Raw genomic sequence first — 10,880 nt, forward strand, 5'->3', positions numbered from 1 at the left:
GTGATGTATGTCCCTTGTTGATGACTAATTGACTCCCACTTGGAAACCTGTGACGCAGCCTCCCCTCCTGGGGTTAGGTCTGACTATATCATTGGATTACCTTCTTCTTTTTAACCCAGTTTTTACAGATCTAATCTACTAAGGAACTGTTTGAATTTTACTTAACCAAGTGACTTCTGGTCTAGTTTTATCTCTGCTACGAGATGCCACAGAGCAACAGGGTGGAAGAAATGAATCCAACGTTCATCCCTATATGAAATAGACGATTCCTGAGAATGACGTTAGTCACTCCCTCCGGCATACTGTTAGTCTGTTGATAATTACACTGATCATCCTCTTTGTTCCATAATTAAAACTTTTATGGGTTTCCATCTTAAAGAGAAAAAAAATTTATCAAATCAAAATCCCCAGAAAAAGTGGGTCCATATCTGCTCTCTTGGGCCAAGATGCGACTCTTGCCCAAGGGCCCAAGCATGGTTTCAAGCCCCTTAGGACTCAGAGTCCTACTCTCCCCGGATGGCCAGTCATTGAGAGGCAAGTGACATGCTGTTCCAGAGGGCAAAACTGGGGCACAGGGCTTCCCTGGTGGCTCAGCGGTAAAGAATCTTCCTGCCAATGCAGGAGACCATCCCTGGTCCGGGAAGATCCCACATGCTGCAGAGCAGCTCAGCCCGTGCTCTAGAGCTGGGGAACCGCAGCTACTGAAGCCCGGGCGCCTAGAGGCCGCGCTCTGCAACAAGAGAGGCCAGCGCAATGGGAAGCCCGAGCACCGCAACTAGACAGGAGCCCCAGCTCTCAACCTCTGTAGAAAGCCTGCACGGGAGAGAAGGAAAGACAGCCCAGTGCAGCCAGAAATAGATAAATATAACAGAAATAAAGAAAAGCAGGGCACACCCTGGTGTGACATCCCTCTAATTGTGCAGGCAGATGTTACAGCCCCACATGACCTTCTGTCTTGCAGACTGCACATCGTCTCCAGCTGTTTCACATCATTCAAGGTTTCCAGCAATCTGTACTCACCAGTTGACATTGTCAGGGCACATTATACGATATTTTGTTTCATTTTAACTTTGTTTGGTTTCAATACCATCTTTGTCCCTATAGCTTTTGTCTTTACTATAAAAAAACTCACCTATAGAACTCATTACCTAGAGATGACTACAAGAAAGAAGAAACAAAACGTTAATTATTTTTTTCTGTATATAAAAAGTATGTATGTATTTTACTTTACAATACTGGGATCATAATATCTGCAGCAGTTTTCATTAGGAAATAGTCTTGTATAATATGCTTAATGTCTGTGCAATAGCTCACCTTGCAAATGTATCATGATTTATTTAGCCATACCCTGCTGGCTTGCCGCCAATTAGAAAAAAATTCCTTGAAGTCTCACCTCTGGGTGAGAATAATCTCAGTCAATCCTCTTGACAACCCTGTCAGACAAGAATTATGATTATTTCAGTTTATAGCTTGGAAGGCTAAGTAAACTACTCAAAGACACTCAGCCAGTGAGTGCTGAGTTCAGTTCAGTTCAGTTGCTCAGTAGTGTCCGACTCTTTACGACCCCAGGAATCGCAGCACGCAAGGCCTCCCTGTCCATCACCAACTCCTGGAGTTCACTCAGACTCACATCCATCGAGTCAGTGATGCCATCCAGCCATCTCATCCTCTGTCGTCCCCTTCTCCTCCTGCCCCCAATCCCTCCCAGCATCAGAGTCTTTTCCAATGAGTCAACTCTTCGCAGGAGGTGGCCAAAGTACTGGAGTTTCAGCTTTAGCATCATTTCTTCCAAAGAACACCCAGGGCTGATCTCCTTCAGAATGGACTGGTTGGATCTCCTTGAAGTCCAAGGGACTCTCAAGAGTCTTCTCCAACACCACAGTTCAAAAGCATCAATTCTTCAGCGCTCACCCTTCTTTACACTCCAACTCTCACATCCATACATGACCACAGGAAAAACCATAGCCTTGACTAGACGGACCTTTGTTGGCAAAGTAATGTCTCTGCTTTTGAATATGCTATCTAGGTTGGTCATAACTTTCCTTCCAAGGAGTAAGCGTCTTTTAATTTCATGGCTGCAGTCACCATCTGCAGTGGTTTTGGAGCCCCAAAAAATAAAGTCTGACACTGTTTCCACTGTTTCCCCATCTATTTCCCATGAAGTGATGGGACCAGATGCCATGATCTTCATTTTCTGAATGTTGAGCTTTAAACCAACTTTTTCACTCTCCACTTTCACTTTCATCAAGAGGCTTTTGAGTTCCTCTTCACTTTGTGTCATAAGGGTGGTGTCATCTGCATATCTGAGGTTATTGATATTTCTCCCGGCAATCTTGATTCCAGCTTGTGCTTCTTCCAGCCCAGCGTTTCTCATGATGTCCTCTGCAAAGAAGTTAAATAAGCAGGGTGACAATATACAGCCTTGATGTACTCCTTTTCTATTTGGAACTAGTCTGTTGTTCCATGGGAAAGAAATGCAAAAAAGCAAAATGGCTGTCTGGGGAGGCCTTACAAATAGCTGTGAAAAGAAGAGAAGCGAAAAGCAAAGGAGAAAAGGAAAGATATACCCATTTGAATGCAGAGTTCCAAAGAATAGCAAGAAGAGATAAGAAAGCCTTCCTCAGCAATCAATGCAAAGAAATAGAGGAAAACGACAGAATGGGAAAGACTAGAGATCTCTTCAAGAAAATTAGAGATACCAAGGGAACATTTCATGCAAAGATGGGCTCTATAAAGGACAGAAATGGTATGGACCTAACAGAAACAGAAGATATTAAGAAGAGGTGGCAAGAATACACAGAAGAACTGTACAGAAAAGATTTTCACAACCCAGATAATCCTGATGGTGTGATCACTCACCTAGAGCCAGACATCCTGGAATGTGAAGTCAAGTGGGCCTTAGAAAGCATCACTACGAACAAAGCTAGTGGAGGTGATGGAATTCCAGTTGAACTATTTCAAATCCTGAAAGATGATGCTGTGAAAGTGCTGCACTCAATATGCCAGCAAATTTGGAAAACTCAGCAGTGGCCACAGGACTGGAAAAGGTCAGTTTTCATTCCAATCCCAAAGAAAGGCAATGCCAAAGAATGCTCAAACTACCACACAATTGCACTCATCTCACACGCTAGTAAAGCTCAAAATTCTCCAAGCCAGGCTTCAGCAATATGTGAACCGTGAATTTCCAGATGTTCAAGCTGGTTTTAGAAAAGGCAGGGAACCAGAGATCAAATTGCCAACATCTGCTGAATCATGGAAAAAGCTAGAGAGTCCAGAAAAACATCCATTTCTGCTTTATTGACTATGCCAAAGCTTTGACTGTGTGGATCAGAATAAACTGTGGAAAATTCTTCAAGAGATGGGAATACCAGACCACCTGACCTGCCTCTTGAGAAATTTGTATGCAGGTCAGGAAGCAACAGTTAGAACTGGACATGGAGCGCTGAGGGGAGAATCTAATTAGCACCCCTGCTGATACCATTGCTTTGTCACTGGATCCTTGTATATGATGGTGCTGATTTAGTTGCTAAGTCCTTTACCACTCTTCTGACCCCATGGACAGTAATTCTCCAGGCTCCTCTGTCCATTGATTTCCCAAGCAAGAACTGGAGTGGGTTGCCCTTTCCTCCACCAGGAGATCATCCCTACCCAGGGATCAAATCCGAGTTCCCTGCACTGCACAGGGACTCTTCACCACTGAGCCACCAGAAAAGTGGCTTTTATTTTTGCCATCTTGAAAGAGAAATGTTACCTTACTGTTTTTATTTGCATTTATTTGGTTGTTGGCAAGTCTGAGCGTCTTTTAAATTCTCATAGATCATTGGCATTTAGTTTCCTTTAAAATCTCTGCTTGTATTTTTTCGTATGTTTTTCTGTTTGTCTTATCCTTTGCACACACATGGGCTTCTCAGGTGGCTCAGTGGTAAAGGATATGCCTGCCAACGCAAGAGATGCAGGAGACATGGATTTGATCCCTGGAGAAGGAAATGGCAACCCACTCCTGTATTCTTGCCTGGGAAACCCCACAGACAGAGGAGCCTGGTGGGCTATAGTCCATGGAGATGCACAGAGCTGGACAACACTTAGCAGCTGAGCACTCGCACGAGCATGCATGTCCATATACACATACGCACAATCACCCACTATCTGATATATATGTTCCCAGTTATTTTCTTGTCTTTTAATTTTATTATGTGATTTAAGACCCTGAAGTTTTAAAATTTTTATGTCTACTGATATTTTCCTTTATGATCATACCCAGGAATTTTATCTTTAGGGTGTTTTCACACCTCCCAGATGCAGATAAATATTTATTCCTATTTTCTTAGTGGTACAGACAGTTCACTTCACATTTCATGTCTCCATCTGTCTGGAAGGTATTGTTAATTGTCTTCTCACAAGGTGAGTCCAGAAGTATGTGAGTCAAGGTTTGTGCGGGATAACCACGCCTATGACCTGTTCCATCATGCCTGTTACCTAAAGATGAGCTCTTAGCAGATTGCCACACCTGGACACCTGTACCGGTCCCTGAGGGCAGCACATTATAGAGACATTATACTTCCATGGATACAACTAAAGCTACATTGGCTTTTAGCACTCCCATCCAGGACTCACTGACATTAACTTTACGGCAACACAGGCTGCCAGACTTTCTTTTCTTCTAAGAGGGTGAGGGTACAACTTTTAGAGAAGCATTTCTGCCAATTGCTATAAATTGGCATGTAACACTTCTCCATAACTATATCCATCCAGTAGATAGTATATGATCTTTGATTTCTTATCTTGTAACATAATTTCCATTAATGTATCCAGGTCAGTATATTCTTCAGAGCTGTGCACAACATCCCAGGTCACTTCTGTTCCTTAGCTCTTTCACATGTTGGACTTTGGGGTTATTCCTTAGATATTGTCACACAGAGAGCTGAGGAAATAACCAGGCCCTCCCCTGCATGTTCTGTGTTGCATTTTTAATACTCAGTGTTTTTACTGACATATATTCTGACTCGATTTTTACTCGTCTTGTTAGTTGGCCTCTTATTCCATCCAGCTGAAATGAGTTTGCGTCATTGGTGATTTGGTTATTTATGATATATATATTGTCTTTCTCAGCTTCTGGTTGCCCACATATTTGACACTGGTGCCTGTGACATCTTTGTTCAAGGCTTTGAAAGCCATGTCCGTAGACGAGGAAACCGGGGTTGGGAGTGGGGGAGTGACTGGACCAAAGTCACATGAGTGTGTGATGTGGAGCCAAGCTGGGGATGCAGGTCCTGTGCCTCCCAGGTCGGGGCACTGGGGGGACTGGCACGAGTTGTCGTTTAGTCACTAAGTCATGCTGGTTTCTTTGGGACCCCATGGACTGTAGCCCGCCAGGCTCTTCAGTTCGTGGGATTTCCCAGGCAAGGATTCTGGAGTGGGCTGCCATTCCCTTCTCCAGGGGACTGTCCCAACCCAGGGATTGAACCCACGTCTCCTGCTTGGCAGGAGCATTCTTTACCCCTGAGCCACCTAGGAAGCCTTGAAAGTTACAAGTGATAGAAACCCAAAAAGACAGTCTACTGGCTCAGGGAATTTTCCCTCAAGCCAAGTCTGAAGGTCAGCCATTTTCAGGCACAGCTGGATCAGAACCTGTCCGTGTCCCCAGGACTCAGATCTCTCCATCTTTCTCTGCTGCTGCCTCCTTTGGGAGTGAGATAGTGGCACAATCACCTCCCGTCTGCTCCCTTTACCCTGAGAGACCCTGGCCCCCAACCCAGCAGAGCCATGTAACATCAGACAGTAGAGCTTGGCTCCTTCCCCTAGGAACTGGCACCATGCCCAGAAAAGGGGGAGCTAGGCTCTGAATTTGGGAGCTGTACTTCCCAGAAAGCAGAGTTCAGGAGACTCCCTGAATGTGAGTGATTTCATGGACACTCCTGGGAAGGCACCTCCTCCACTCTGCAAATGCGGCTCTTTTCCAGCAAGACAGACCCCATCAGAGTGGAGAAAGAGGACCCTGAGCCCTGTGTACAGGTCTCACTTTTTACTCCCTCCTTCACCCCATCCTTGGCCTTGACGTTTGTCTCTGACACCTGCTAGACTCCTTCCTGTCCTCCCCTCTGCTTGTTCCTGATGGCTGGTAATTAATTGACTTATTCTTTGTCCTTTAACCCCATCCGTGCCTTCCAGATGGCTTTTGCACACCTGGTATCTGACCTTCGAGTCACCCTCAGCTCTGCCCAGTGGGCTTGCTGGACCCGGTATTATATTTGTTTGCTTCTTTGCGGTGCACTCTTGGGCTGTCCTGGTGCAATCTGGTCCCTCGATGTGCCCATAGTGTAACACCTGTCACCTATGATGCCGGGCATCATTGTTTTGTTTTGTTGCTGCTGTTGTTCAGTCACCAAGTCGTGTCTGACTATTCATGACCCCATGGACTGCAGCATGCCAGGCGTCCCTGTCCCTCACCATCTCCTGGAGTTTGCCCAAGCTCATGTCCATTGAATCAGTGATGCCAACTAACCATCTCATTCTCTGCCACCCCTTTCTCCTCTTGCCCTCAGTCTTTTCCAGCATCTGAGTCTTTTCCAGTAAGTCAACTCTGTGAATCAGGTGGCCAAAGTATTGGAGCTTCAGCTTGAGAATCAGTCCTTCCAATGAGTATTCAGGGTTGATTTCCTTTAGGATTGCCTGGTTTGATCTCCTTGCAGTTCAAGGGACTCTCAGGAGTCCTCCCTAGCACCACAGTTCGTAAGCATGAATTCTTCAGTGTTTATCCTTCTTTATGGTCCAGCTCTCACATCCGTACATGATTACTGGAAAGACCATAGTCTTGACTATATGGACATTGTTTTTTAATAGCCTGGAATCCCTTCCTTTGTGCAACTCCTTGACCCTTTGTGACTTGACCTTGACCCGTGTGCCATGTCAGTGGACCAGGGAGTCCAGGTGCAGTCCCTTGCAGCGGAGTAGAAAGGTGGTCACCATTTGTCTGCAGGGCCCCCTCCTCTGCCCTGGAGCAGCCCCAAGCCCAGCTGAGTTCAGCAGCCTCCGAGTGAGCAACAACAACCCGTTCATTCCCCACGGAGACACTAACAGTGGGAATGTTTCTGTCCTGGGCTGCACAGGCTCTGAGATCAGAATCCAGCTTTCCTGTTGCCACTGTGAGCATCTCTGTAGCTTCTAATAACATTTTCCCTTTTTCACTTGAATCAGCAAGAGCAATTTCATTTGCTTTCAAGGACCCTAGCTGATATTCTAGGGCCATGCTTCATCTTTTCTGGTTTTGTCAATTTATCAGGGCTTTTAAAAAATGTCTCCCTCCAAAGTTTCTGTTCAAACTCTTTCTGGTCACACTGGCAAGTCTCCTGCAGCGTGTTCTTCTCAGATTTGGTTCATACATCTTGCTTGCTGCCAGGACCCCGCTGTTCTGGGGTGGATCTGGGCTGCAGTCCAGGAGACACAATTCTCCACTCTGACACCATCTACATGCCCAGATGTTCCTTCCATATACTTCCTCTCTCCTCCTTTCACTGCCAAAGTCACGAACTTCCAGTGAAAGAAGGAATGAAAACACCACCTGTAACACCAATTCCTTCAATTTCCTCCCCAGAACTTCAAAGTAAATAGAAATCGATTGGATTTAGACTCATGGGCTCACAGACCATCCCACCTGAAAGAAAACTTAGAAACCATCACAGTCTTGACTCAAGTGCCATCTTCAATGGATTGGTTGTGCCTGACTGGGTTTTACATCTGGACTCTGAAAGGTGCTGTGAGGGATTGATGATGCCTGTCTGGGTGTGGTAAGGGAAAGTACCAGCCTATAATCTGATGATCTGATGATTCTGTCTCTTCCAGGTACCTGCTCTGCGTTTTACAAACGAGGAAACTGAGTCACACACATAGCATACTAAGTTGTCTAAAGCCAGGACATTATAGGAAGCCAGGGCAGATTTGAAGATAGAGTTTAGGTTGTCAGACCTTTCCTATCAATGACAATGATTTCTCTTCTGGTTGGAGTTCAGTCTCCTATGACGTTGTCAAAGTCGGCTTGCTGGTTTACATCCTGTGGATTCTATGCTCAGCCACTTCTGTACATTCCAGCAGGGTCTTGTGGGTGCCTGTGGAGCAATATTCATAGAAGACTTTCACAATCAGAATTCTGATGCCCTCAGGCAGTCTAGGGGGTCCCGGGCCTGAGAGCTCACCCATTAAGAGGGGACCTTTTATCAAACCACAACTGGAAAACTTCAGAAACTGCTGTCCCAAATGAAACATACTCGAGTTCACTTCAAGTGGGCAGAAAACAAACATCCAGGAGACCCTGGCCCAAATGCTTAAAGCTCATCACACTTGAGACGTGAAACTGGGTCCAAATCTAGACCTGGCATGACTCATGGGAGCTTGCTACGGAAAAGGGGAGACAGAAGGTCTTCAGCCTTCCTGTGAACACCAGCTCCTTAATTTTACATTTAAATTCTTTTTTTCTTTTGGCTGAACTACGAGGCATATGGGATCTCAGTTCCCAGACAGATCTCACGTGGCCTTGGCCAGCAACGTCTTGGAGCAGGGCTTGGGTTCCCAGCCAGAGATTGGCCTGGGTTTCAGCAGTCAAAGCACCAGATCCTAGCCACTGGACCAGTGGTCAGTGACAAGTACCTTGGTCCTTTGGTTTTGCAGAAAAGAATTTCCACAAAGATGGAAAGTAGTGAAGCAAGTAAAATGTTTATTAAGAGGAAAAAGTACAGTAGGTGTGGATAGACACACGGGCAGACTCAGGACAGTCCCTGCGTCGCTAAGTCGCACCCTCGTGGCAGGTTGAATTGCTTTTATGGGGCATTTCTTCTGGGTTTCCTTTGGCCAGTCATTCTAATTTGCCTGGTTCACACTCCATATATGGTATATCTCAGAATCTCTCCATGTGTGTGTACACATCTCTTAGCCAAAATGGGTCTTATGGAAGAGGTGTATGGGTAGAGTATCCCTTGACATGACTTCCCTTTGACCTACAAGGAGCCTTTTCTATGCATGTGTGGTCGGGAGGTCTCCTGACTTCCAAACGAGAAATATGTGGCCTGGGCAGGGTTCAGTGTCCTCCCTTAATTGTCCAGCTGTTCTCATCTTGGAGTTTCGGTCAAGAGAGAATCAATCTCCAATTGCTTTACCCTGGGGGGTGCCCATCTGCCTCCTGCCTGAAGACCAGGGATCAAAACCACCCCCTGCATTGCAAGTGTGGAGTCTTAACCACTGGACCACCAGGGGAATTCCTAGTACCTTATTTACTAGCACCCATTCTGTTTAAGAGACCTGGGTTCAATTTCTGGGTGGGGAAGAGCCCCTGGAGAAGGCAATGGCAACCTCCTCCAGTATTCTTGCCTCGAGAATCCCATGGACAGAGGAGCCTGGCAGTATACAGCCACTAAACCACCGCCACCATTCTGTTTAAATGTCCTAACAGGCAAAATGCACTCCTAGAATTAGCAGGAGGGGGCGCGCTCAAGGATGGTGAAGACCCTCAGAAGCACTCAGCTCCAGGATCTGGAGTGGCCGCCTGCAAACACTAGCTCAGCAAGCCCCTGGGACACTGGCCTTCCTCCTGGGCCAGCAGCCCCCAGCGATAAGGATCACAAGACTGATGCTCTGGGGGGGAGGCAGTTCTGGACTGGGGCCCATTCCCAGGACCGTCGTCAGCGGCCTTAGTAATGGGACAGCATCCTGTTTTATTAAAAGCCTGTTGCTAGCCAGGAAAACTGTCTGTCTGCTGTGTGGGCAGGGGCCCAATATTGCTGCGGGCAATTCCAAGTCAGTCCTTTGAGTTGACATCAAACCAGGAAAGAACAGGACTATTTTTCAGTTGATGAAGCAGTACTTTTCTTTCTTTTTTCAAGCGGTTCTCTCTCGTGTTGCACCGTGCACATTTTGTCTGCGCCGGACGCACGCGAATCTTCAAGCCGGCTGCGGTTGGAGTCCACCTCCCCTCCCCCTCCTGCCGCTCTCCCACTCCTCCTTCCTCTCCCCTCCCCCAGAGCCCCACCCTGGCCTCCCTGGCCTTCCCAGCCCCCAGCCCCCTGGTAGACACCCTGAGCGGAGGGAGGCCCAGACGTGGCCTGAGGCTATTTACAGGGTGGGGGTGGGGAGGGGAGGGAAACCGACTGCTTTGTGTATCTTCGGAGTCTGGAAACTCGACAGAATTCCTCCATTTCCAAGGAAGCTCTCATTTGCAGGTTTCCAAAAATAAAAAATAAAAGGAGACGCACTTCAAAAGGAACCAGAGGAAAAGCTGTTTTCTCTGTGAGCCGATTTGTTTATTATTATTTTATTCTTTAGCATTAGATTTGTTGAAGGTAGGCGAGAACTGTCATTTTTTTCCCCTGTATTTTTATTTTGCTTTCTTTTTTTTTTTTTTTTTTTTTTGCCTTATCAGTGTAGAGGGCAAATAATATTTGAAGAGATGGCCATGAAATACTCATTTCATACATGTCTGTGGGAAACAGGTTTTGTGTAAACTTTTGTATTCAGATTTTCAGCTGAGGTTATGGATGACTGGAATCTCCCTTCAGGTTGTAAATTAAAATCGCTCAAATGGTGTCACTTTTACAAATGAAAAGAAATTAAATGTGCTTCAACACAGATTTTTAAAATAATTTCAAGAAAGTTATAAAAGCAGTTTCAATATGCTGGTTAGTTGTGTGTACCTGATTTTGCTGGCTCTTTTGAAAATTTGGAGTGGATAGTGCCCATAACAATAAAGAGGATGTTAATTTACTAGCTGCTTTTTAACCCTGCATTCAAGCACTAAACTTCATGTAGTGCCAGAAAATGGTACATATTTTGAATATTTCTAAAGATAGTGGCATTAAGAGTAATTCAGAAAAGAAGAACTATAAAATGCACTTGAA

At 45.8% G+C, this 10,880-nt stretch overlaps 1 long non-coding RNA gene across 1 annotated transcript in view; it reads left to right on the plus strand.

Annotated features, from left to right (window-relative positions):
* The window catches only part of LOC112577988, a 42,708-nt gene extending 32,052 nt beyond the window's left edge, over positions 1-10,656 (plus strand). Inside the window, exon 3 of the long non-coding RNA XR_003102122.3 lies at positions 7,592-10,656. This is a non-coding gene — a long non-coding RNA (uncharacterized LOC112577988). The remainder of the gene's footprint in view (positions 1-7,591) is intronic.
* Positions 10,657-10,880: the final 224 nt, after the last annotated feature.

The sequence above is a fragment of the Bubalus bubalis genome, chromosome 12 (genome assembly GCF_019923935.1).
Source record: "Bubalus bubalis isolate 160015118507 breed Murrah chromosome 12, NDDB_SH_1, whole genome shotgun sequence".
In the NCBI taxonomy this organism is placed as follows: Eukaryota; Metazoa; Chordata; class Mammalia; order Artiodactyla; family Bovidae; genus Bubalus; species Bubalus bubalis.